This window comes from Pinus tabuliformis, chromosome 5_2 (assembly GCF_031772625.1).
Source record: "Pinus tabuliformis cultivar Carrire ecotype Pingquan chromosome 5_2, CPIR1, whole genome shotgun sequence".
In the NCBI taxonomy this organism is placed as follows: domain Eukaryota; kingdom Viridiplantae; phylum Streptophyta; class Pinopsida; order Pinales; family Pinaceae; genus Pinus; species Pinus tabuliformis.
Genome location: NC_142306.1, coordinates 331,492,574 through 331,517,978, shown reverse-complemented (window position 1 = coordinate 331,517,978; position 25,405 = coordinate 331,492,574).

The window sequence follows — 25,405 nt, the reverse complement described above, 5'->3', positions numbered from 1 at the left end:
TGATTCTCTAAGATAAAAATTCTAGCATCCTACAATAAGAGTATCATAGTAGAAGCCACTACTAAGCTCTTATTTGAAAAATTGCGGGTACACTTTGGCATACCACATTCCATTATCTAAGATCGAGACAACAAGTTTCTGAGTAAATGTTTTTCAAGGGTCTGGTCAATCTTGGATACAAAGCTCACTAAGTCCATGACCTACCACCCCTAAACTGATGGTCAAATACAGGTCTTCAATAGGATGATCGTGCACATTATGTGCATGTGCAACTCAAAGAATCCATGCACATGGGATTAAAGTCTCCACTATGTCTAGAAAAAGTATAATAGAGCTCTCCATATCTCAATTGGCCTCATCACCTTTCAGATGGGGTAAGGATTCCAACCACCATGTCCCATTGATGTGGCCATACCATTTGCAGCTACTTAGGAAGATTCGGCTCATGTCTAGTAGGAAGCTTACAGACTTAACATCTTCATTTAGCACATTTATAACATCTGCTAGTAGGTTTGTGACATAAAGGATAGGTAAAATGCTAAGTATAAGCAGCCACATGATCAACATCAGGTGCCACATATGTTCTATGTGGGCAACAAAGTTTGGTTACATTTGTAAAAGGAGTGCCTTGTTGGGCCTCACTGCAAGCTTCACCCATTTCAATATGGGTCATACACCATCACCAAGGATGTAGGGTACAATTACTTTGAGCTCAACATTCTACCATTCCTTGGCCTTCAACTAGTATTCAATGTGGAATGAATGCGACCATACTTTCCTGCATTGTTGGACACATCCAACGTTGTTGAGTAGCTGACACCAATAGAGATCAACCTAAGCTACATCTAATAAGCCACAACTGATAGGATCATGGACACACATATGAAGAAAATTTTCCAGTAGAGGATCCAACAATATCAAGTTATCAAGTAAGGCCAAATCTGTCACCAAGGCAAGTAGTTTACATGGGAGCAGGTTCAACAAACATTTACTCACCTCATGGAACATTTACTCACCTCATGGAGGCTTTGCACGCAATGGAGACCATTTCCTCCTAATGGGGGAGGACTGATCCAAGTGGGTATTAGTGGCCACATGCCCATTTCACCTAGAAGTCCAATCAATTTCATCATTTCGCTTCATTCTAGAAGCATTTTCTTTTTTTTTAGAAGTTTTTCGACTCCTGAACTTTTGAAGTTGTTCTGGCCCCCTAAATGACCTTTTTTTTAGGTACGCAGTAAGCACATAGTTCTAGGTAAGGGTATATTATAAATAATATATTACATGAAGAGATATTTCCAACAAGGTATCATATGCGCCAAACCGAGATCATATGACCAAGTTATGACTCTGGGAAGTTGACTGCCCAACTAACCCCAACAAGGTCCACAAACACTTGGTGTTCTATATACTGAGGTTAGTGTTTTGGTTGTTTAGGGTTTATATTTATTGTTCAATAATAAAAGGGCCCTTTAACCTCATTTTAACATACTTCAGAGGCATGTAGCCACGATATCTCGTTTTAGAGATAAGCTACAATCACCCAAGCTAGTTTATTTCCATTATTCTTGTAAGAATATTTCAGTTCTTTGGTATTAACGAAATAAAAATTTATTTTTGTTGCATTTGTGTTTTTATGTCTATGTCTATATTTTATTTTTCTCCTACATAACTCCAAATAAAACATTATCATATGTTATTTCTAAGAAGTCTAACACAATAGTCATTCTTTCCATGCATGCAAAACACATGTTTCTTTTCCAAGAATTCAAAAGCATAGTATCTATTTCTTCATGCATGCAAACACAAGTTTCTTTCTGAAGAAATAAAATGCATAATAACTATTCTTTCATTTATTCAAACACATGTTTCTCTTTCAAGAAATCAAATGAATAATAACAATTCTTTCATGCATGCGACCACATGTTCCTTTTCTAAGAAAACCAATTATTTTCTATGTGAAAAATTAACACATATTCTTTCAAAAGAACTGGAAAAATAAACATATATCTATCTTCTTTCAATATAATTGGTAAAGATACTTATCTCTTTCTGCCATTTAGATGCAACTAGAGTCTTAATGTCCTGCTTTAATTGTGAATATTGCAACCACGGTACGGACCACTAAAGCTTCTGATTCTTGAAGATGTAGCAACCAATGCCCCATGCTTCAAAATTTCCACAAAACATGAAGATTCAGGACTTTCAAATTCCTTCCCCTTTATTTTGAAAAATTTCGTCACTAAGAAAATTCATGGATATTATATGGAAACCATAGAGAATCCATGCGGCAATATTTGTTTGACTCAAGGCATATACATAACTCCCTTTCCCCACTCAAGTGATAGATAAAATTTCGGAAACACCTAAGTCTATTTTATTTGTTATCTAAGGGTTGAATAACAGGGAAGTGTAGGGTATCTCTATGTAGGAAGTAGATACAAAGGAATTAATGATGGAAGGTAGGGTACCCACATAACATCCTTTATTGATCTGATATTCACCCTATCAGTGGCATCAGTTAAAGATTTATTAAACTAAGGTATTAGAGACTCATGCACTGGTGTGTGTGTTCTGTGTTATTGTAGCAACAGATCAATTAGATTGCCAATACACAGACAATAAAATGGAAAGAAAGTAGAGAAATACAATAAGAATACATAAAGACACAAGCAATTTTAATAAGGAGTTCACCCTATTCTCTAGGGCTACATCTCCGGTCCAGCTCTCAATGGTGGCATTATTGTATTGTGCCTTTAAGCAGAGAAATTACAAGACAGGGACTCAATGTGAGTTCTCCTGAAGCAGGTTTTGCTTGGCAGGGTGGTTCTTGGATTCCCCAAGCCATTTGAGTACACATACTGCTTCTTCCTACCAGCTCTGTGACATTTTAGTCTACAGGGGAGAGCCCAATGTGGTGCTCAGCCCGGACAGATTCCTCTATGGGAAGGCTTGAATCTTCAAGCTCTCTGGTGCTTGATGCTACCTTTGGTCAGATCAGCCCTCTATCTCTTCTGCTTTGCTTTATTTTTCTCTGTGTTCAGTCCTCCTCTCTGGGTTCACTATTCCACTTCTTCGTCTCTCGACTTTTTGCTATCTTATTTCCCTTCTCCACTGACTGGTTCAGGGTGTCTTTGATCGCTGTTCTAGAATTATTTAGAGATTTGTTCGACCTGATACAGTCATGGTTCTTTGACAATATTCTATGGATCCAATTTGGATCACGACCTTCCCACTGAAAAAGCTTTTGGACCACCAAAAGTTGGTTTTCAAACATCGACTAAGTGAGCATACTGTTTCTTCACTTGTCCAATCGTAATCCAATTTGTGTTGCTCGGCTTTGAACCTTTGAGCCCAATCCTGAGGTACTCCACATTTCCCCTGCATGTCGTCCTTACCTTCCTGTCCAGCACTGTGTCTTCCTGCAACTCATTGAGATATTCAGGTAGCAGGTCATCGATAGAAGGCAATTGACTCTGCTCTTCAGGGTCCTCAATCACTGAAGGTTCAAACAATCTCAAGAAATATACATTTACGACTGCGTAGATGTGTATGTAAGCTGGTAAATCAAGGTGAAAAGCATTTTCCCCAATCTTCTAAAGTATCTTAAGAGGTCCATACCTGATAGGCTTTAGCTTTTTACCTTCACCTTGCATCCTGTCCTTGCTGATATACAGCTAGACATGGTCTCCAACTTGAAAACTATGCTCCATCCGATGCTTATCATGCCTAGCCTTATACTTGGCTTGGCTCTTTTCCAACTGTTCCTGTACTGCCTGGTGGATCTCCTGGATCTATTCAATGAACCTAGTTTCCTTGTCCACATCACTGTGTCCATCAACCATGGTATCTTTACCAAAGACAAAATCCAAAGGAGACCTTGGTGTGAAACCAAAAAAGGTCTCAAAAGGAGATATTTGTGTAGAAGAGTGCTTTGTTCTATTGTAAGCATGCTGCACATAACACAAGTGTTCATCCAAAAGCTTAGGATGTTTACTGCAATAACCTCTCAGTAATTGCATCACTGTCCTGTTTACTAATTTTTTCTGGCCATCTGTTTGTGGATTAAAAGCTGTGATTTTCTTCAGTTTGGTGTCCATCAGTTCCCACAGACTCGACCAAAACTTCCCCAAAAATCGGGTATCTCAATCAGATACAATGGAAGTGGGTAATCCAAAATGAACTCATACATGTTCAAAGAACAATTTTGCAGTTTGTTCAACTATGATATGTTTACTACAAGGTATCAAAATACACATTTTGCTAAACCTATCCACAACAACATATAGATAATCATGACCTTCCTAGATTTAGGTAGTCCTCCAAAAAAATCCATGGAAACACTTTCCCAAGGGTGAGAAGGAACTGGTAATGGAGTGTCCAAGCCTAGTTTTCTGTTGCTGGGCTTGCTTTTAGCACACATGGCACACCCTCTTACATATCTAGAAACTATCTCGTTCATTTTCGGCCAATAGCAGAACCTTTGCAGCTGTGCAACTATTTTACTTACCCCAAAGTGACCTGATATCAGAGAAGTGTGTGCTTCCCTAATTATCTTTACTCTCTCGGTTTGTGGAATGCAGAGTTTCCCACAATGGTATAAGAGTCAATCCTTCATATGATAGTCCAATTCTTCTACTCTTTTTCCTTGACTCAAAGTTGCATATAGATCTTTAAAGTCCATATCCTGAGCATATTGTTCTATGTAGCTTTCATGTAGCATCGAATTATGCTTAAGTATGGTAGATGCATTTATAATGGGTCTAGATAACTTGTCTGCAACCTTGTTATGTATGACCTTTTTATATCTAATGAATAACTGAAACTGTTGTAGAAAACCCATCCACCTGTAATGTCTTGATTGCTGCAACTTAGTTTGAGTGTGTAGATATTGGAGTGGCTAATGATTAGTATGTATTACTGTCTCTTTTCCCATTAAATAATGTTTCCACTTTTTCACACTCTAAACTAATGCATACAATTCTTTATCATATGTAGGATAGTTAGCTACTGCAGGATTAAAAGTCTCAGAATGATAACATATGGGTTTACTGTGTTGTGTCAACACTGCTTCCATGGCATAGTCACTGGCATTGGTTTGGATCTCAAATGGTCTTTGTAGATCTGGTAGTGCTAGTACATGTGTTGTACTAATTCTCTCTTTCAAGGTGTCGAAGGCTTTCTGATGTTTTCCTTCCCACTGAAACACCTTATTCAATCATGTTAAAGCATGTAAAGGAGCTGCAAATGAGGAGAAGTTAGAAATGAACTTCCTCCAATATTGTGCTGCTCCTAAGAAGCTTCTCACTTCTGTAGCAGAACTAGGTTTAGGCTAATTCACAATGATTGCCACTTAGAGGGATCTATCTTTAAGTCACCTCCCCCTACTATATGACCCAAGTATTTTAGAGATGTTTTGCCAAATTCACATTTTGAGAGTTTAACATAAAGTTTTTCGCTTTTCAAAACATCTAATGTCTGCTTAACATGCTTTAAATGTTCTTTCCACATTTTACTAAAAATCAAAATGTGATTGAGATACACAATAACAAAATCATCAAGAAAAGGTCTAAGTACATCATTCATTAATCTCATGAAAGTAGCAGGAGCATTAGTTAAGCCAAAAGGCATAAGCAGCCATTCATACAATCCCTACTTCGTTTTGAAAGTAGTCTTCCATGCATCTTGCTCTACAACTCTGACCTGATGGTATCCACTGTGCAAATCCAGCTTGGTGAAATAAACAACTTCCTTCAATTGATCTAAAATATCATCTATGCGAGGAAGGGGATAACGATTTTTGATTGTTATCTTATTCAGTGCTCGGTAATCAATGTACATTCTCCAAGTGCCATCTTTCTTTCTCACCAAAACGATTGATGACCCACATGGTGATGTGCTATGCCTGATGAAGCCCTTCTCGAGCAACTCCTGTACCTGCTTCTTGATTTCAACATTCTCTAAAGCAGACAACCTGTACATCCCAATGTTAGGCAAAGGAACATCTTGCTACAAAATAATATCATGTACTATTCCCTTTTTGGGTGGCAGACCTTTAGGTTCTTGAAACAAGACATCGTACTCTAAAACAACCTTTTCTATATCAGCTTGCCGTTCAGCATTACAGCCCTCAAATACATTGGTTTTATCAGGTTTCTTTTCCTTTACAAACATCAATAAGAATTTTTTACAGGAATTTATCATTCTTTTCATCTGTCCTCAGTTTATGAGAGTATAATTAATCTTGAGCTTATGAGCTCTTACAAAGTATTCGATTCCATTTTCAACAAGTAGATACTTCTTCTCAACTCTATAGAAAATAGCCTTTCTATCATACAAGTAAGAACTTCCTAAAACAATTCCACACATATCCAAAGGAATTATGTCTAACTCAACCTCATCTACAAATGCTGACCCAAAAGAAAACTTGATTTTGCACTGTCTAGTCACTTGTAGTTGTGCTTTATCATTCAACCATCCTAATGGCTATGGTTTTTTGTGAGGTGTAGTTGCTAATCCTAATTTCTTCACAATTGCTTCAGAAATCAAATTTACTTGTGAGCCACTATCAAACAAAGTATCAATCTTTTGATTTTTGGAAATAACTCGAATATGGAAAATCTCATGCCTTTTTCTCTCATTTTCTTTATCGATAACAGATTGAGCAGAATTACTAGTAGATGCTTCAGAATTATTACTTTTTATACCTGTGGATGCTATAGTTGTTTCATCTCCCAAGTCTGACCCCAAATCTTTCTGAATAGCTACAGTTTTCTTCTTCTTCATTCCCTCAGACTTCTTAGGTCTTAGCTGTGGATGTAGAATCAAACAATGTTCATCATCATGCCCCTTCTTTTTATAGTGAGTGCATGAAGCTTTGGCTTTCTGTGCAGTGTTAGCCTTCCTTGCTTTTCACTTTTGCTTTATTTTCTCATTTCTCTTGCTTATAGTGGGTTGGGATGGTCCCCCAACTTCTAGATTTCCATTCTTTCCTTTAGCTTCTAGATGAGTGGCTTGTACATATACCTCATCTATACTAGTAGGATTAAACATCAGGATGGTATGCCTCATGTAGCTATGTAGACCACCAATTTACTTCAAAAGAGTCTCTAGTGAGTCTAATGAGATACCCAATATCAATGCTCTCTTTCTGAACTCTTGAGTATACCCTTTCACACTTTTCCCTTTCAACTGTCGAAGAGTATGCCAACTCATCTTGGCCTGTTGCATGTAGGACAATGGATAGAACTACTTTTTGATTGCAGAAACAAAGTCACTCTAGATAGAGATGGTCATACCATGTCTTTTCATATCAGCTTGGGTTCTGCCTTCCCACCAAACCAAGGCAGTGCCTCCTAGGCGTAGGCTTGCCAACTAAATCTTACTCTTATCTGAGTTTATGTTTTGTACCCTGCAATACACATCAATTTGTCTAATCCAATTGTCTAACTTTGCAGCATTTAGCTCTCCATCATATATAGGCAAATCAAAGATGCTTTCTTATTATGCACAGGGCTAGTAGGAGGTGTGAGAAAGCTTTTCTCTTTCCCCTTTCCTTTGGAGTGGTCATGGCAACAAGACTCATATTCTTCTTTATCTTATTTAGAACCCGATGAATCTTCAACCTTTTGCTTTCTAAAGTCTCTGTACATTTCTTCACCCAAAGACTTTACAGCTAGGAAACTCTCTATGAATTGAGGGTCTAGCCCAACAAAACCTTCCTCTGACGTTGTGTTCCGAGAATAGACTCTCCCAATTTCAGGATTACTTTCCACCAACTCTCCTTCTCCTAATTCGAGCTTTGATCTTGTGATGATTCACAACTAAACTAACACAAGCTTGTCTAACCTTACAACCTAGTACTCTGATACCACTTGATCTGATATTCACCCTATGAGTGACATCAGTTAAAGATTGATTAAACTAAGGTATTACAGACTCATGTGCTGGTGTGTGTGTTCTGTGTTATTGTAGCAACGGATCGATCAGATTGCCAATACAAAGACAATAAAATGGAAAGACAGTAGAGAAATATAGTAAGCATACATAAAGACACAAGCAATTTTAATAAGGAGTTCACCCTGTTCTCCAGGGCTACATCTCTGGTCAAACTCTCAATGGTGGCCTTATTTTATTGTGCATTTAAGAAGATAAATTACAATACAGGTACTCGATGTGAGTTCTCCTGAAGCAGGTTTTTCTTGGTAGGGTGGTTCTTGGCTTCCCCAAGCCACTTGAGTACATAGAATTCTTCTTCCTACTAGCTCTATGACCTTCTGGTCTACAGGGGAGAGCCCAATGTGGTGCTCAGCCCGGACAGATTCCTCTATGGGAAGGCTTGAATCTTCAAGCTCTTTGGTGCTCGATGCTGCCTCTGGTCAGCTCAGCCCTCTGTCTCTTCTGCTTTGCTTTACCGTTCTCTGTGTTCAGTCCTACTCTTTGTGTTCACTATTCCACTTCTTCATCTCTCGACTTTTTGATGTCTTACTTCCCTTCTCCACTGACTATCTTCTTTCTCTATTCATGGTTTTATCCATTCGACCCCTATGCCTGTTCGGTTCCTCTTCCACCTCTATCTCTTCACCTTCTGTAGCTATGCTTGGAGTTCCCTGTTCGGCGTCATCATCAGCGCTCAGGGAGTGGCCACTTGTCCTCCTCTAATAGGCGCCACCATACTTCATCGATTCATTTCTTCAGTTACGTTGTGAATGAATCTTTCCTCCATCGTGGTGGTCAAAATGGATTCCAAATCCCTTCTAAAACGTGGCATATTCCCTTGTTGATTCCACTTCCTCCGTCATGCACGATCTCAACTATCTGATCTGAGCCCTCCAGATTTGACGTCATATGCCCGTCTCACATGGTTGACTTGCTCGATCGATAGTGTGAAATCAACAATGGTTTTCTCTCACATCCACCTGCCACGCATCAATTGGTGTATGGAATTACTCTGCTCTCATCCAAAACCTCTTACCATTCAAGGGTGCCCTGATCAAAACTGCCGGTTTCCAAAGTGTAGGTCCCTCCGTTTGTACGTTTAGCACTTTTACCTTTTTAGCCTACAGTTCTCCGGCTCTCGATGCGACCGAGTGCTCGAGCTTCCCCATTTCAGCCTTGTTCGCCCAACGATGTGAACATCGCACATCAAAAATAACCTCTTTTTCCCATTTCGGGGCTCCCAGGGGGTACTTTGGCCTCCCACGCGATCTCCATGGGCCTCGGTTAGCGCGCTTTGACTGAGGTCCTCGTTGTTCCACGTTGGCTGCCATTGCCACTGGTTCAGGGTGTCTTTGATCGCTGTTCTGGAATTCTTTAGAGATTTGTTTGACCTGATATAGTCATGGTTCTTTGACAGTCTTCTATGGATCCAATTTGGATCGTTTATAGAACTTGCATTAAATCCATGAGAGCTCACTTCATATATTGATCTCTAATAGTACCTTCTGAGGTGGGGTTCCAAGCACAATAGGAACTGCAAGAGATACATGGTAGTGAAAATAGAGTTGTACGATGGATGTAGAAAGAAAACATTCATTGTAATTTGATCTCATGTCCACTTATTGTTTGAGAATGGGATACAGATAACAAAAAATGATTTTTCTACTACCATGCACTAGAAGGTTGATAGTGCTGCATAAGGTAAGTTCAAAATTGTAAGGTAAACCATTTGAAAACCCTAAAAAATTCTTGATTTTAAACATATAGTAAAATAATATTTTATAAAAATTGAGTAGGGATATTACAAGTACCTATTTAATGAAAAACAAAATTCAACAAAAACAATAATGGCATAAAGTTTTCCATCAAAATAAAACTATAGGATGGGTACTCCAACCACCTTCATTGAAAATATAGCTTTGCGACTATGGTATTTGGCTAATTTGTTGGAAGTTGAACCCAAGTCCTAACGTTCCTCCAAGAAATATTTCAGTCCCTCATTTATCAAATAAATTACATTCAAATTCTATATTAAACTCAAGAATAAAAGTATTCTCAATATAAACTTCCAAAATGAAATATTTTTCTAATTATGTAATTATGAACCCACTAGGTTTGCTTAAGGGATGTCTAAGGATATTACCCCGACATGACATTTTATCAATCAATTTGTCACATATTATCTATAATTAGTTTTAATTCATTAAGTAAATTCATAAAGGCCATGATATTAATGGAATTTCTTTCAAATTAAAATCATATATTTGATTCTCAATATTTAAATTTTGTTGAGTAAAAACATAATTGACACAACGTTCCAGGTTCCTTTTAGATATTTGTTAAACAATTGGAAATGATCTTTTCAATGTTACCCCTATGGATAATTGTCACCCTTAGAGGTGATAATTAATCATTTTTTTCCATTCTCCCATGCAATTCATCAAATTTGATTCCTTTGAGCCTTTCCTACTCCTGAAAGTTGTTTTCTGACTAGTTTTAATCATACTACCACTATGACTTTTTTCAAGCATTTCATGGAAAATCCATTTGTCAAACAATTATCCTATAACCTGTAATATGTGAGTATTTTCCTTAACCTACTCCATTTTCCGTCCAATTCATACCCAGTTCTATAAATTGGGCTCTAATGCCACTTTGTAATATCCTCTTCCACTAGTCGACAAAGACTACACACTCAAAAAAAAAAATTATTTATTAAATTCTTTGATAATTCCATCAATAAACCTGTGGAATTTCATAGTCTAGAATTATCATCTTTAATCCCTAGCTCTGTACTAGAGCTTTCCTATAATTCGATTATCTAAGTTCAACATTAACATCAAATTTATCAACCATAATTAACTATGACGAAACACATATTTATAACTTGCATAGTTATAGTTTATAATAAAACTGACAAATAAATAGTGTATTACATGCTCTTGAAAGATGGCACAAAAACACTATGCATCTCACGTAAATTGATATATTCACTATAATCAAAATTTCAAGGAATTTAACCAATTATCAGTGGAAGCATATAAATCCATAAAACATGCATATATATCCATATGCATAAATGCATGCATATGTTCAGAACACCGAAAAAAGGGTTTCGGGCACAACACTACACATATGAATAAATTAAGACAACACATGAGAAATAATTCTTAGATGTATAAAAGAATTCACTAAATGTGGGATCTCCATGTTCTTCCCTGCTATAGGCCACGTGGTTTTTCTATTTCAACAATGGGACACCCCTATGTTGGGGCTACAATTTCCATGGGAAATAGTAACTAAAAATTGAAAAACATATATCGTTAATGTACCAATTCAATATTCCTTCTCTCTAGGGCTCTAGGAACCCTCCAGGCTAACTACAAAGGTGCCAAACCACACCCATGCCACTATAGGGTTGTAAGAACCCTATGGCCATCAAATTAATATAGTTCTCATTCCCCTGAACTTGTGCCCAAATGATGCCTTATGGCAAACTAGAAGCATCCTAGCTACTTACCCCAAACCTATGCCAAAATGGTGTTTTACAAGTAGCTAGGAGGTACATAACCATCAAAATCATCATATTGATAATGAGTAATCCCCATGTTAGTGGAAAAGTTATATATATTCTTTCCCCACTACATGGATCTCTCTTACATGTGACACTCCTAAAGCCACGTGGGCCCTAGGTTCCCTCAATGCCAACATCTGTCACCAACATCGTTTCCTATCACCGTGGAGTTGCACGTACCCCATAATCTTTACTCTGTAGTGGGCTATGCATGCAATATTTTTATATTTTTAAAATGTTTACATATTACATTGTAATACAATCCTGACCCTCCAACCACTTAACCAACATTGACATATATGCCCGGGCATGCTGGCCCCACATATATATATATATATATATATATATATATATATATATATATATATATATATATATATATATATATATATATATATATATATATATGGGAATGTAAACCCACAATATATGTCTGACGAACCACTCTAATAATAGGTAGATATATTTACATCATAAATAGGTGGGGGGTATTACATTTATGCTATGCTGAATTTGTATCTATCCACACTCTATTGTAGTAATTTTTTATTTTAACTTTGAGAAATTATATATATATATATAGATATAGATATATGGACACGCTAGCCCACAATATACATCTATCTCACCAGCTTAATAAAAAGTTCATATATTTACATCACAAACAAGCAGGCATATTACATTCGTGTTGTGTTGAATTTTTCTCTATCCACTTTCTATTGTAGCAATTATCTATTTGAAGTTTGAGAAATTTATTTCAAATATCTTTTGATTAGTCCATTCTTTGATGAGCAGTTGATATCCTCATAAGGGTTGTTAAAATCTGTCATTTCAACTAAATTATTTCTGAGTTATAAATTGTACCATATACTTCTCTTTTTGTTTCTCATAACAAGGTGAATGTCATGGTTATATCCATGAAAATATGAAACTGAATGAAAAGTTGTTGATTTATGTAGGTTTCGTTAATTTCCCCCATATATGGTGGGGTGGGGTAGGTGATGAGGCCAAGTGCATACTATATGGGGTGGGGTTAGGTGATGGGCTTGCTAACTGGGATCTAAGGTGGAGTGGGAGTGAAGAAGCATCAAATAAAGGCCTTCGATGTCCTGTTATTAGAGTGAAGAAGCAACAAAGAAGTTAGAAAAGGCCATTGAAAGGCCTTTGATGTTATAGTAAAGAAGTTAGAAAAGGCCATTGAAAGGCCTTCAATGTTATTGAAAAGTTAGAAAAGGCCATTGAAAGGCCTTCGATGTTATTGAAAAGTTAGAAAAGGCCATTGACAAATCAAGGCCTTCGATGTTATTGAAAAGTTACAAAAGGCCATTGACAAATCAAGGCCTTCGATGTTATAGGGTGTGAGTGTGATTGTGAGCATTTGAACACCATGGGTGGCATTGAAGGGATAAAGGGGAACATAAATTGGGGAGACCCCCCTTTTAGGCGAAGGGTCCCCCTCATAAATGGGACCATAGTGATTCAAGGCCTAGCATCCTATATATTTCTTGCTAGGATACCATCTCTTAACGTATGATGTTAGGGAGCCATAGTGATTCAAGGCCTAGCATCCTATATATTTCTTGCTAGGATACCATCTCTTAACGTATGATGTTAGAGAACCAGGGAACTTCCTTACCTCATTGGTTATGGTTACCACCCATCTTGATGATACAATGAGTGGGCTTGAGGGGGCAGACATGACTCGTAGCCCATTGGTAGGGTGTCCATGATTTTTGGTTAGGGAACCAAGTCAGTCTTGCCTCTTTTCCTTGGTTAACACATGTGTCCTCCTGAGTCGGCGAGAGGGGGCTAACTGGTCCCAGCCCAAGAAGGTAGGGAAGTCAGGTTCAGGCTTCATCAACTCATCTAGTCCTAAGCTGATCAGGCTTACTCGTTTGGACCTAAGCTGATGGGACTGACATGAAACTTATTTGAAAAATGTGGAGTTGATTTAAAGAAGGATGATGTCAAATGAATGAAAAGGAATCACGTTCACTTTGCAAGTGTTTTATCAAAAGAGAGTGGTGGAATTAGTGGTATGTGTTCTGTTGAATTGGTATCCTTATGGACTAGTGAAGGAATGAGTTAATTTCACCTTTTATACCTTATGACCTATTAATATTTTTTGTAACCTACGGAAACTAGGTAAGTCATTACACATAGGATATGCCAGTTACATAAGAAAGACATTAATTTTCTGATTTCATGGTTGATGGTTATACTTTTAATGATGTTTTCACTTTGGGAAAAAAAATTATGGTTAGGAAGGATGCACTCCATGCATCATTACCTAAAATATTATAAACACTTAAAACCAAGTTATTGAGACCTTAGACACACACACACACATGCATTATACTAGAGTAGGTATATTTTAGTTGGCAGAAGAAAAATATGGTCATTTTACTTCAAATGAATGACTTGTGAGATGTATCTTGCACATCAAAAACATCACACCATATCTCAAAATCTTTATATCTACTTTAAATGCTAAAGCTACTAATTTTTTAGAGTGTACAGTTTTTTCTTTTCACTATTTTTTTCATCTCTCCAAATATCTAGCAAGTTAGAGGATGGAAAGAACCTTTTTCTTCTTTCATTTCCCATTTCATCTTTTCCCCATAAGAAAAACATGTATTTCTAATATGAAAATATATATTTGGAACACCTTCTAGGTCTCATTAAAGAAAAACAGTAGAAACTATCAAAAGAATTTGGAACCTCTAAAGTTGTCTAACAAAAAAAACTCTTCATGGCTATAAAAATAATAAAATAACACAATTCAATTTTTACTTTGAGGAACTCATAAAAGTGCTTGTATCATTTAAAGTTTACTATTATTTAAATTTTATTTCTACTAAATAATTTCTACATTAGGTTACATTTAAATTTGGTACTCATTCATGGATTAACATGGGTGATTGCGTAACTATTCCTTATATAATTGTGCATATGTACATTAATATTATCAACATTAGTATCAACAACCTGTAGATAACATATTTAGGTAGATGGATTACAAATATGGCTATTAACAACCATATTACCGACAAACACAAGAATTTCATCATCAAATGAAACAACAAGAATCTACACTCCAATTACTATATCATCTTGGCAAATAAACTTCTTTCCATGTTGGCAAAGAAACGAAAATTGAAATTGTACTTTCCATTTTTTGTAGCCAATGTTCTATATTATACCAAATATGACAAATTTTCTTCTTCAATAGTTAATGTCGTTGAAATATTCAGATAATTTTTCCTATTTTATGGAATAATGTCTAATTATTTTAATGAAATATTTTGTTGGACAACATTTTCAACAACACTAAGTAAAATATTATGCATAAACAGCAAAAAATTATGTGCAATCTCAACAAGAGCCACAATAGGGCCAATTTAAGGCTCTTTTTATTATTTTAGAAACTTATTTGTTTGAATAAAATATTGTGTGGTATATGAACATTAAACTACTGACAATGGCCATGATTATATTTATCATTAAAAATTATGTAGTATACTTATAATAATTCATGCTATGAACAACAACCCACCCATTAGGAACATGTATTGTGAATGTTTTTAGCCATTGTGGTTAACGTTATTGCAAATTGATGGATTGATTATATTGTAGGAAATTAATCCACTTCTTTATGGTAGCTTCCTAGAATATATTGATCTTATTTTTTCCTCTTGTTGCCAAGTCTCAAAGATGATGATACCCCCTAGTAGTTTCTGTTATGACCTTGATTATCACTTGGAATTTTTCGATGTTTGTGCAAACCAACTAGGCTTTCTATTATATGATCTCTATTATAGATGGTACTTTCCTAATGGATATTTTATTTTCACATGATGTGGCCTTGTGGCACATTTTTTATTTCAAAATTTAGTTCGTTAATTGATAGGAAAGTTTTTCTCGTGGGAGTCGCTTTAAGAAACCTTCATTTTTGTATAAATGGGTTGTATATGTTTCATTGCATTAATTGTTAAAGGAAGCATTTTATTATTAAATGAATAAAATATATATATGCCAAAAGGCGTTATGGATCACGACCTATTGATCTATGAACTTCCATGGATATTCCATTGGATAGTTCTTCAAACCAGATCTAATAATAATATATTAAAATTATGATTTTTTTACACTATTAGAGTTTATTTAATTGTCTAGATTTGTAGCTTTAACTGTAATTAGTGAATTCATGAGAATGAAAATTAAGAAGGAAAATAAAGAATGAAAAAATAATCTCTCACGCATACATAATACACAAGATATGCTTTGGTACACCTTTTCAGGAGAAAATCTAGCTGGAAGGTGAGGTCGTTTCACTATCTTTCTCTGTATCAAAAATAAGGTTGCAAGTACAAAGAGGTAATGCCTATGGCCCATGGGATAATAAACTCCCAAATATTCGCTATGTGCTCTACCTCCTATCTCTCATGGCTATATTTTCCTAGCTATGGAACAAAATTCTCTCAAAATAATGGAATGCCTCTTCCTCCTAGTGGCCCAGTTATAACACATCTTGATAGCCTACTAGTTATTAAGTTTGACTACATCAACTCTTAACTAGAGTTACCATATAGAATATTATAGAATCCTTCACATCAAAAACATCTTGCTAGCCCCATTTCAATGAATATTGGGGGCTGGGGCTAAATCCTTCCAAACTATAGGTGTGGAAACATGAAGGTCAACTTCTGAGTGGCATAAATTTTGCATATGGAATATGATTGACATGTTTATTGTGTCATTGGAAATATTTCTGTGTGTAGAACAACATGAAAAGGTGTAGGCTAAATTGGGAAATTTTTACCCCCAAAAAACTTCATTTCATGCCTCAAAGAACTCTCGGAAGGTTTCAGACCTCGTTTCGACAAACTAGGTCCTATCGGTAAAAATGGTCCCATGAGATTATTCCTCCATTTTTTCCACTCTGAATGCATCAAGACTGATTAAAAAAATATAATTATCCAACCTTTGATAACCTATCTAGGTATATTTAATTTTTTGTACTCATTGTTGTTGTGAACTTTTCCATGTGTTGGAAAGGATGTTCTATAGTCTCATTATATTGCAAATAGTTATCAGGGTTTTAGTATATATTTTAATTAAAAAAACATATGAGATCACATTATTAATAGTTAAATGAATATCTATTTGTTGCATATATAAGGGTTCAAACTAATATTTTAGTCATGGACTATCCAAAAAATGGAGCTTCTAGTCCTCAACACTCTCGAATTGTGAATGCTATCAGTTACATAACATTTAGAAGCAAACCATTGAATGATTTGAAAGGTGAAAAGACATATGTGCAATGAATTGGAAACATAATGGGAATGTTTTAAAGTGATTAAGAAATATTTTCATGTGTAAATTGTAGCCTAGTCAATATTTAGTTAGAAACTCATATTGTAATACTTGACATTTCATATAATAAAATTTGTGGTTGAAATTGTTTATGAGTGTACATGATATTTTTTAATGTTGTAATTAGATTATGAGACTTTGCATCATTAGCAAGTGTTTTCATATTAGATGAACATGAATTTTATATGATATTTTTTTATACAGTTACAAATTTATACCAAGTCATTTATGTTGATTAATAATGAAAAAAAATAAACTTAATATACAATGACTAAATTAGTCGTTTATAATTATTATTAATGAAAGTAACTAGAAGGAATATACACTATTAAGTTAGTCATTTATATAATGAATATGTAACTATAAAAAATACATAAAAGACTATGGAAATGACAAGTTTGTGACTATGAACAATGACTAAAATGTGTATATAAACAAATATTAATGGTTAATTTATAGTATCTTATCTTGCGGCCAACATTTTGGTCATATATTTTTAGACATTCATTAGTTTCAAATGATGACTAAAATTTGCATATAAATGACTATTACTAACTAATTACAATATCTTATCTTGTACAGAACATTTTAGTCATATATGTTTTGGTTATTAATTTCTTTCCTCAGGTGATCATGTAGTAGTATATTTGTTCATTAAATGTGGCAATTAATGACTAATTCAATGACCAAATTAATGAATAAATATACTACTAAATGATAAAATTGAGATAGTCATACGATGACTAAGTTAAGTATGACTAATTGGTCATAGAGATAAGATATTGTAAATTAGGAACTAATAGTCATGTGACCAAACATAGTCATTTATATGTGATTTATAGTGATTTTTTTAGTCACCAATTTTTATTTATCTACTAGTGATTATACTTTAAATGTGAGCATCTCTTTCGTAGTTAGTTGGTTCCTTCTCCTCCTTGTTTACTTAGTATGATTAGGCTCACCATAACAATGCAAATAAGTATTCTTGAGATATTTTTGCAACATGAGGGTACTGCCCAATTTTTATCTCCTCCTCTCTCCCCTAGAAGGTTCTCATTATATATGCTTGGCATAGCTAAATGAGGATGAATTTGAAAACCTAGGGCTAAGAGATGTTAGCCTTAAACATTAATGGTTGGACTATTGTTAAGTCATCATATGCGTCATTGAGTTGAAGACTTTGGAAATGATGCATTCTATATTTTACCCATCATTTCTACCTTGATGAAGGAAAAAGGTGATGATGAAAATTTCATCCCTCTCTACTCTTTGTCATAGAATGATGCATCTCTCCATTTTTTAGCATTTAGAGTGGTAGGGCATAACAATGTGTTTATCGAGAGTTACCAAAGGTGTACCTCAGTCCTCAATTAATGCAAGCCAAGGTAGGGTCTCTCTACATCCCAAGAGTGATGAAAACTAAGTTAACAAATTTACATGTCCAATTAGATATCATCACTAGTACAAAATGACTAATTAGTTACTAAAACAACAACTAAAATTTGCATATAAATGACCATTTTTCAGTCAGTGACCAATAGTAGCTAATTTATAGTATCTTATAATGTGACCAACTTTTAGTCATTTTTAGCTTAGTCATTAATTGGTTTCCTCAATTTTACCATCTAGTAGTATATTTAGTCATAAATTTGGTCATAACTTTTTCATTGGTTTAGTCATTAATTGTCGCAATTAATGACCAAATATATAACAAATTATATTACTATATGAATCCTCGATAAAACCAATTAATGACCAAATAAATATGACCAAAATGTTGGTCGTGTTATAAGATACTATAAATTAGCTACTAATAGTCACATATATGCAAATTTTAGTCATTATTTGAAACTAATTAATGACCAAAGAAATATGACTAAATTTTAGTTATAAGATACTGTAAATTAACTACTAAATGTCATATATATGAAAAATTTAGTTATGATTTTAATCATAAATTTATCATTTGCAATGGTCTTTTATCTTTTTTGGTATTTCCATATTCATTATATAAACAACTAATTTAGTAGTTTTAGATTGATTTTATGTAAACTGATATTAATCTCAATAGACAATTTCATCCCTATCTACTCTTTGTCATAGAATGATGCATCTCTCCATTTCTGAGTATTTAGAGTGGTAGGGCATACAAATGTGTCTATCGAGAGTTACCAAAGGTCAAAATTTAGTAGTTTTAGATTGATTTTATGTGTTCACTATTAATTAACATAAATTAATTAGTATGTTTTTTACACTAAATTTTAAAAAATGCCATAAAATGTGAATGTTTATCTAATATGATAACACAAAGTTACATATGTTTATTACAAAACTAAATAATATAAAGTGCAAATAAAAATAATTTCAACCATATAAATTTTATTATATAAAATATCAAGTATTACAATATGAGTTTCCAACTTAATATCGGTTGGACTACAATTTACACATGAAATATTGTTTCATCATTTCAAAACATTATCACTATGTTTACAAAGAATTGCAAGTGAATTCACCAACTCTGAAGGCTTGACCATCAATTTCTATGATGTGTCTTATGCAATATATTGGCTCTAAGGGTATCATTAGAAAAATTCTCTTCTCTATCTCTTTTTTCATTTTTCATGCCAATGTTATTGTTCTCCTCTTTCTTCAATTACTGCTTTCTACCATCAATATTGAGTTCCTCTCCTGAAAATTAAATAAGAGAGAATGTAGAGTATAAGACATGAAATGCGATGAATACTTGAATATAAAATAAAGTAGACTATAGAATACTTAGACGAAATATACCTCAACATTCGATAGTTGCGACTATACATCTAGATGACCTATATAAACAAAGCAAATAAAACGTCACCATAGAAAATAACACCTTAGGAACTTAGTATTCAACCTTCAAAAAAACCCTAGGCACAATCATACCAACTAAGTTACATGTTAAAAGTATCAAGCAATAGATAACTTATGAAAACAAATGGAAAAAAAGGATCAATGCTAAAAATATCCTTATTTCTTGTTCTAAAAGACTCATGTTCCTTAAATTTGGATATTATTTTGACCACAGTAAAAGTTCCTCGCTATTATGACCTATGTTTTTAGGATCATGAGATTGATCCAACATCATATTAGATTTTGGAGACAAAATGATTCAACTTTCCAAGATGATTATCTCACTTGGTTGAATGCGGGTGCTAGTTGTGAGTAGTGTCAAAACCTTGGAGAAGAAGAACACTAAGGCCTAAGAAAATACATCACCACTTGTCCACAGAAAGAAAACATTTCAATCCTACAATGACCTCTAGGAGTACATTTCATTGGATTGATATCACACTCTAAGAGATGATTGTATAATATGCTGAGAAATGTACACATATTGTCACAATGCCCCGCACAGTCAGACCCTATAGTTGTGTCCTGTAATATTAATGACATTACACTATTTATTTATAAGTTATGAATATGAGGTAATTATTAGTTTGACTAGTTAGTCTGAAATTTCATTTTTAGTATTTCTGTATACATGAAAATATTTGGAAAAAAAAGGTACTTTTTGTGACTAGTTAATTTCGAGTGAATCTAAATACACAAGAAATTATGGTGCCTTGATGTTTCTCTAGTGGTTATCCACTCATTGTACCAATTGCTTCCATATCCTCTACTACTTTTGGTGAATTCCTCTTTGATGATGTCCTATGCCAATCCAATGGACATTTATCCTCGATGTCTTTTTGAACCAAAGGGAAGCTCCACAAGTAAAAACCAAAAGGTAGCCTCAAATATATTATTGGGGGAAAAATGCAGTAATTATATGACCAGCCAAGAAACACTGCATGTTAATCATCTTCCCTTTAATATTGATTAATAATTTCTTTCCATGATAATGTAATATTAAAGTGTCAAGTAGGGACATTTAAAGTTAGTCATCCATCAAAATAACCTTGGAGAGTTCTTAGTAGTTAATACTTCATATTACACACATAGTAGACCACCAACTTCAAGGATGGCAATATAAACACAACAAAAATGAAATTAAAAGAAAAAGTTAGGAAATGCCTTTGGATAAATCATTAAAATCTAGTGAATATCTATCGACGCATCCCCTGATGATGGACTCACTTGGTAGTCCGAAACGTTGGGTTCACAAAACTCTATAACAGGTCATTCCTCATCTATAAAACGATCCTCACCTGTATGGATTCATTATTTAACAAAGTCAAATGTGACTAATCTTGAGTCAAGAAAATACCAAGCCCTTCACATTAGCAAGGAATTCTTAGGAACTAAAATAGAAAATCCTTCCATTGCATCATTTTCACCTTTTCTTTAATTTCTTTAATTGAGAACATAACTTTAAAAAAAAAAAATCATTGAAAAGGGTCTGAAAATCCTAACAAATGCTCGAGTGTTTGTTGTATCAATTAAATAGAAAGGCAATCATTTAAGATGATTTTAACTTGCGATATATATTGAAGAATATGAAGCTTTCTCATCCCTTTCTTGTAATCAAATTGTAATTCGTGGGTTCCAATAAAGTAATCAATTTACCTCCAATATAGTTAAGGGATCACTTTGGAGAAGGACTTCTAGAAGGATTGGGATAGTAGAAATGGAATTAACTAGGAGGAAAGTGAAGCACTTTAGTGGGTGCTCCAAAATATTTGAATGCAAATGAAAATGATTTTATACTCCCTCCACACATTTTAAAACAGAAACCATTCAACTACATCTCATTTATTTTCCATCTTTATGTAATATGTAATTCTTTCAGCAAGAATAGAGCATTCATAAATATTGTCATGAAAGAGGAATCTTCATAATCTAATAAGTTGGGCTCTTACAAATAAATAATTTCATGTAGTGAATAAATATTACATGTTAGATTTCAATGATTAAAATGACAACTTTATTCTTAATCTCATTACAAAAAAAAATATTCAACCCTAACTAGTTGGGATCTAACAAACCAAGAATTTCATGTAGTAAAGTAAACTTACATGGTAGATCCCAATTATTTGCAATGACAACTTTATTCTTGATCTTATTACAACATAGATAAATTCAAGAGTACATACACATTTCCTTATCTAAGACAAACTTTGAACACATTCCGAGAGTTCATAGAAATATAATGATACAATTTACCTATAGGACATGAGAAAGCTATCTACATCTAGCCCATCACTAGAAAATAGGGTTATTGAGACACCATCTCATGGCACTAGAATCATGTAGATAGATAGTGTTATAGAGACACCTTGCAACACATATTCAATGCTACCTTCAAGCTTCAAATTCATCAATTGATTTATTTTAGTAGCAAATTCTAGTGGGATTTCATTAAATACAACCCAACAAAAGCCATTTATGCTAGTTGTCATTGCCTTCTCTAGATCTGTCCCCCTATGGAAATAGAATAACTGATATTCCCCAATTTTTGAGTTACTTTCTTCATGTTCAACATGGGCTATTGGGTTCTTCATGTGGAAAAGGTTGCAAATGTTAGATGTATAATGGAAACAAGCATGTAATTCAAGGTTGCTCCTAAAGTCTCTTGGGTGAATTATAAAACACCATCTACTTAAAACATGATATAAGGTAGTAACAAAAACCTACCCAAGATCCCACATAAGAATTCAAAATGTTGCGAACATGAGATGTCTTAAACAATATCAACTATTTAATTGCATAATCGCACTAAAATAGAGAAATCTTTAAAATGTTGAAAAGTGTGAAAAAAATGGAATTGGAATATTATAGTTATGTCAGGGTAGATATAGCTATGTAAAATGTAACATCTATCTAAAACACATAAATGTAACTTCTATAGCTACATGAAATGTAACTTCTATATTAAAAAATGGAGTTGGAATATTATAGTAACGTCAAAGTAGATATAGCTACGTGAAATGTAAATTTTATATAACATTCTAAATATCCTTTTTTAGTCATTTAAGAGACTATTTCTTTTTTTTTTTGTATCTTTGGTTAATAAATTAATACCCCACAAAAAATAGCATTGAATTGGTTCTTCACCAACCAAGGGGAAATTTTAAACCAGTGTGAAAATGGTTACTCATTCCCTTTGCATATTTCTATGCACAATAATATACAATATACATGAGTTATAAATAATATGACATTTACATATTATATCAAGACAAACTTTTTCTCATTTCATTAACACTTATCTTATAGTTGGTGATGGATATAACCTTTAAAATTATGAGCCATCCTTGTCATATCTTATATTTAATGGTGGATATAGCTTTTAAACACATCCTTGTTTGTTATTTTATGTACGGTCAATTTAAATGGAAGTGCTCATAATTTTATTCAATATTATCTTGTACAACTTGAAATAAAATAATCTAGCGGTGGTGCTTCTAGTGATTTTCAAACTTGTTTTAATTATCTAAATTTAGCCTATTTAAAATAGGCAAGGGTGGTCTTTCTAGTTATTTTCAAACTTGTTTTAATTACCTAAAGCTAGCCTATTTAAAATAAACATGGGTGGTGTTTCTAGTTATTTTCAAACCTTTTTTAATTACCTAAATTCAACTCGGGTGGTGTTTCTAGTTATTTTCATAATTACCTAAACTTAGCCTATTTAAACTAAATAGTTGCATTGACCATCTTATCTTCAAGTCAATAAATTTAGTTGAGGGCATCTTCATGACATCCACCATTTCTGAAAAGTATGGAATATTAGTAGTATGTTGCACTAAATAGACAATGTTGGCATAGAATATTTTATTGTGTTTTTTACTCCATGTCATAGATTTATAGATATTTTATGATCCTTGGTGTTGATTTCCATGCTAAGACTAGATTCATCATGCATGCTAGGATTTTTAGTTGTGCAAATATCATATTGCTCACTTCTAATTGTGTCAAAAATAAAGAGTATTCACAATAACATGTAGTGACATGTGGGTGTCTATTTTACTCAATGATATGCGTGATTTTTTAACCCATTCCAATCCTACCACAATGAAATTAAGATAGACAAGGACATAGGAAGGAATATCAATAAACAAAATTAGAGTCTTTAGAATGAAACTCAAATTGTACCTAAATGTAACGACAAGTATTTGCAACTACTTGGTCACTGATGAGCATCGAATCACACTGTGAAAAATTCCTTGCATTATGAGAATTTGGTTGCATCTACACTAATCCTCTATAGTAGTTCTTTGACTTGCCTATAGATATAATTTTAGAAACAATCCCACTCCTGCAATTTGTTCTTATATCAATCATCTTTGTCCCCCCGATTGAAGATTATTTTTCAAGGCAACATAATAGAACTATCCAATTACATCACCGCCTTTCAAAAAAATGCTTAAGTATTTCAAGATGATTGTCAAACCATTCTCTACTCAAGTCCAAGAAATCCTTGATTTGTCTCCATCACACAAACCTCTTTTCATAATAAAATTATAAATCCCACGTCTGCATTCCTCGTCCCAGACATACCAATTATTTAGAGTGGAATACTTTATCATTTATCCCTCAGTGCAATAGAGATCCACTACTATGGCATGGAGATGATTGGTGTCATAAAAGGTGCAGTGCATCCTTTAATATATGTCACATAACTCCTCTCACATCATAGAACTCTTGTCATCTACAACAATAAGATTCCTCTAAAACTGCCTGGTATCCATCTCATTCATCCTGAAATAAGTGGATATTTCCATGGGTGACAAAGTGTGCTTGGGGATTTAATATAAGGAGCTATCACAAAGAAAAAAATATAATGTGGCATAATAGTTATTAGCAGGAGGAACAACCTTGCCAAGCTACTTCCTAACTAGATCAAGATACTCCTAAATTACCTCTTATAATGAAAAAAAGATAACCTCAACCACCTATAGAGTCTACCTATGCATGGTAGCAATGAAAACATTGTCAAAAACGACATCTACAACAACATTTGTCAATCTGTTCTTCTTGTCAAGGGCATGCCCAGCTTTTGAAAAGTATCAAGCAGTTTAGCGTCCACCTCATCCAGGCTCCTGTTCTTATTCTACTCTCTTTGTTTAGGTTCAGAATAATAGCAAAGGTCTTGGAAATTTTTGGGTGGGTAAAATTTAGCACACCGCTTGGGTTCTTCCATTTTTAATCATTGTCTGTAAGCATTGAGTCTAAATTATAAAATCCATTCACGTTCCTTCTTTTTAGCTAAAATTAACAGAAGATTTGGATAGTTGTAACGTTTATTGGATCTAAGTATATTCTACTTAAAATACAGTAACATGGTTTAAAACTGTAGGCATTGAGATTAGAATCTAAGGATGAAACAGAAAAGATTTTATGTTCATGATTACAAGAAATTTTAATTTCATGGAACAAAGTTTGAGGAAAGTCTAGTATTTGCATCCTACCAGAAAATTTTCTTGCATCACTCGAGACCTTTGAATTTGGGCATGGTAGAGTCCTTTACACAAACAATTAAGAAATAAAAAAATGCGAAAAGAAAAAAAAATCATGCATTCTGACCCTAGAAAA